Source organism: Trachemys scripta, chromosome 4 (assembly GCF_013100865.1).
Source record: "Trachemys scripta elegans isolate TJP31775 chromosome 4, CAS_Tse_1.0, whole genome shotgun sequence".
Classification (NCBI taxonomy): domain Eukaryota; kingdom Metazoa; phylum Chordata; order Testudines; family Emydidae; genus Trachemys; species Trachemys scripta.
In genome coordinates, this window is record NC_048301.1 from 126,615,247 (window position 1) to 126,619,291 (window position 4,045).

The window sequence follows — 4,045 nt, forward strand, 5'->3', positions numbered from 1 at the left end:
GTGAAGTGAAACGCCTTGTATCACTGCAAAGCCACACAGTAGGAGTGACCCACGCTTGGTGCTAAGAGGGGTTACATGAGTCCCTCACCCCAACTAGAATTAAATTGCATTAAAAGGGTGCAGTTTGCATTAGCCCTTGTTCTCTTTTTTTTCCATCCATGAAAGCAATTAGTGCTGGTGCGGCCTCTCAGATTTGACAGTGTTAGTGACTGCAGCTAGCAGGTACAGCATTGGCAGATAAGTTTGCCCACATTGACCCAGAAGAGGCCTTAACTGTGACCCAGAGAGACCATCTCTGGGTGAGAGGGGAGTTTTCTCTATGACGCATGCCATTCTTTCCCTTCCTGCTGAGGCTGTTAGCAGGCCCACTTCAGGTCAGTTGTTATGGAAGGTATCTCTTGTGATGTGGACACTCACTCTCTGGCACCTGGACTGAGATTTGCCAGGCTCTCTCCTTATTGGCTACTGAATGGCTGTCAGATGACTGCAACTTCCAGTCACTGTCAGCTTATCGATATGATATTGGGCTCTATTTAACCTCCCCCCTCACTTGAATACAGTCGTTCTGCTAAGACTCTCCTATTTCATGGAGCATTGCATGCCAGGAGCTAGAATCTCACAGCTGTAAGGCTGTATAAAGGTGTGGCAGTCAGAGATTACACTATAGAATACCTGAGAGACCTTTGCCAGCAGATCCAGGCTTTGGTTGCCTCTGGCACTGAGGCCTCGGACCCCATGTATTCATCCGCCTTTAGAAAAGAAGCAATGTTCTGAGCCACTAGTTGAACTGTACAGCCAAAGCTTTGCTTTGTGATTTTGAAATACTAGGACGTGACTGCCTAATGGAGGGGAGTGTGACCTCTGGGTGCGCCTCCTCTCCCGCCTCCCCTCCCCCCGCGCTTTTTCAGCTCCGTCCAGTCGCTTTTAACATTTGCTTCTCTTTGTTTTCTCCTTCCCTGATCTGCTGTTTGCTCTCCCTCACTCCTGCTCTGTTCTGAGTCTGAGCTGAATGCATACATTGACCTGAGATTTTATCCATTTAATTTGGCTATTCCATGGAGTATGTAGAGGAGCAAAGTCCATTCTGCTTTCCTCTTCTATGTGGAATGGGTGAGCGGAACAGAGGAAGCACTGCTAGAGCCCAAGTCCTGTGTCACCCTCTGGTATAGCGAGGTTGCCACCTTCTGACTGGCAAATGGAAAATGCCAGGTATGCATTAACGTTTGCAGTGTCGTTGTAGCTGTGTCGGTCCCTGGATATTAGAGAGAAGGTGGGTGGTCCAGTAAAAGATATTACTTCACCCACCTTGTCTCTCAGGTATGCATTAATGTAACGAATGGGACCAGACTGCTGCCATCTCTTCAGCTGCTCCTGTGGTTTGTAGTTTGAGCTCTCTTTGCCTGTGTTGAAATTCACTAAAAATGAAATAATTAACTCTACTACTGTATTTCCCCCCTCCCCCCCCCCATATCAGTGTTTGCTTTTCTGGTGCAGAAAGATTGAAGGGAACAGATGAGAACCTATGTGGGAATTTAACTTCAAATTCAAAAAACAGGTATGAAAGCTAACCACTTGCCATTGAAATGTCAGGGCGGTAAGGTTTTGAAGCCATAATGATTTTTCTTCCAGAGTTGTTATTGATGGGCGCAGTAGATTAAAATCAGATCTCCTGGTAAAAGAAATACATGTTGCCAAATGCAGAGGTGGGCACGTAAGGCACTTGTGGAGCTGCTGAGTAGGGAAACTAGAGCAGGAGGCAATTCTTACTGCTTTAAAACAGGCCAACGTTTTCAGTCTTGAGTGTCTAAAGGATTAGATCCCTATGTCCATATTTAGGCTGCCGATTCCCTGCCCCTAACCCAACGTGCTGAGTATCTATAGCTCCAAATACCTTCAGTGGGGAGTTGCGATGACTCGGCTCCTCTGAAAAGCCAGTCACTTTGATTTAGTGGCCTACGGTTAGGGACCCAAGTTTGAAATGTGTTGCATTAATGTCTTTTCTCTCGTCACACGGAAAACCTTTCCAAAGCTAACCAACCCTTTTCTCAGGGGGTGACAGTAATCTTTGTGAAACCCTCCTTTAACCAGACTCAGGATAAATGTATAATACCGAGCACCCTATCAGGACCTGCAGAGTCTGTCTTCAAAGAGACAGTCTTGCAAACCCTCCATCCCAGGGTTTTCATTGACCATGGCACTCTTTGGCCCGAACAGTTGGGCGTTAGGCAGGAATCTGCTGCTGAGCTAGGATGGTCTCTAGACATGAAGTGAAATTTCTGGTTGGCTTCAGTTGAGTTGAATGAACCGGTCTGTCTCGTTCTGTCAGCCCTCCCAGATTGAAGAGTAACTGTTGCAAAGGTCTTCAGCCACCTGTTCAGTATGAGGATGTTCACACAAATCCTGAGCAGGACTGCTGTCTGCTGCAAATCACCACCCTCAACTTCATCTTCCTGCCGGTAGTCATGGGTATGATATTTACCTTGGTAAGTGTTAAGAAATCTGCATGTAAGCACCATCAAAATGTGCTAAGAAAATGGTCTGGTCATTACCGCTTGTCTGTAAATCTTGCTGCACCAGCAGACTAATTAATATGCATTTCCCTAGTGCATTGGGGCCATCACTCAAGGATCTCTTCAGTTTAGTTTCTGCAAGTCACTAAACTCTCTGATGGTTGATTAGGGTTACCATATTTCCACAATCAAAAAAAGAGGATACTGTGGGGGGAGGGGAGTCCCGCTCTAGCCCCGCCCTGTCCCCATCCACTTCAACCCACTTCCCACCCCCTGACTACTCCCCTCAGTACCCCCAACCCCCCCCTTGTCCCCTGACTGCCTCCTGAGAACCCCCCACCCTAACTGCCCCCATAGGACCCTACCTGTCCCCTGACTACCCCGACCCTTATCCACATCCCCACCCCATATTCACACCCCTGCCCCCAGACAGACCCCCGGGAATCCCATGCCCTATCCAACTGCTCCCCGCCCCCTGACAGGACCCCCAGAACTCCCGACCCATCCAACGCCCTCTGCTCCCTGCCTGCCTCAATCCCTCTCCACACCCCTGCCCCCCTGACAGCCCCCCCAGAACCCCTGACCCATTGTGACAATGCGGTTCTGGCGGAACCCAACTGAGAGTGCCAACTCAGGACAAATTGCTCAAATAGGGCAGTTACAGCCCAAGGCTGGGGTTTTTCCACCTCTAATCTCAGCTTGTCTGGGATGTCATCCAGAAGCATAGCATAAATTTGCCATACAGACAGTATAGAGCCAATATTCATAACTTCAACTACAAAACTGATACACACATATAGACAGCATAATCATAACCAGTAAACCATAACCTTGTCCTAGACACCCCATTTGACCCCCTTTATACAAGATCTGGGTGCCATTACAGGACCTTGGTTGCAACAATGATCTATACGGTCCCAGTTTATGTCAATAACGTCACACCCATCCAACCCCCCCCGTTCCCTGTCCCCTGACTGCCCCCCTTCTCCAACTCCCCGGCCCCCTTACCGTGCCGCTCGGCTTAGAGCAGATGTCTGGCTCCGCCCCGCCCAAGCGGCGTGCTGAGGCTGTGGAGGAGGGGTGAAGCGGGGAGGGGCTCTGGCCACCGCTGCCAGCCCCGCCGCCGCGTTCCCTCACAGGCGCACAGCCCCGCCCCCCAGCATTGCCGGGCAGCGTGGTAAGGCTGCAGGGGATCGGGGGAGCTGGGAAGGGGCTTTGACTGCCGAGGCCCCAATGCGAGCGGTGCTCGGCCGCCCTGTCAGCCGCTTTTCGCTCTTTAAATAGCCGACCGGGGGAAATCCTGGACATTTTGAGATTATTAGAAATCCCCCCCGAACGGCTATTTAAAGAGCGAAAAGCCGGACCTGTCCGGGGAAACCTAGAAGTATGGTAACCCTACACTAACTAGTTGTGACGGAGCGAGACTCACCACCATGGCGCCTCCTGCTGGCCATTCTGGAATTAGCTCAAATCCTTCCACAGGGCGGCCTCCTCCGGTGGTGTCTCCTCTCCGTTACTCCCGCTTTGCTGTCTCC

General features: G+C 50.4%; 1 pseudogene; it reads left to right on the forward strand.

Moving 5' to 3' along the window:
• The window catches only part of LOC117876541, a 4,079-nt pseudogene extending 1,409 nt beyond the window's left edge, over positions 1-2,670 (forward strand).
• The last annotated feature ends 1,375 nt before the right edge of the window (positions 2,671-4,045 follow it).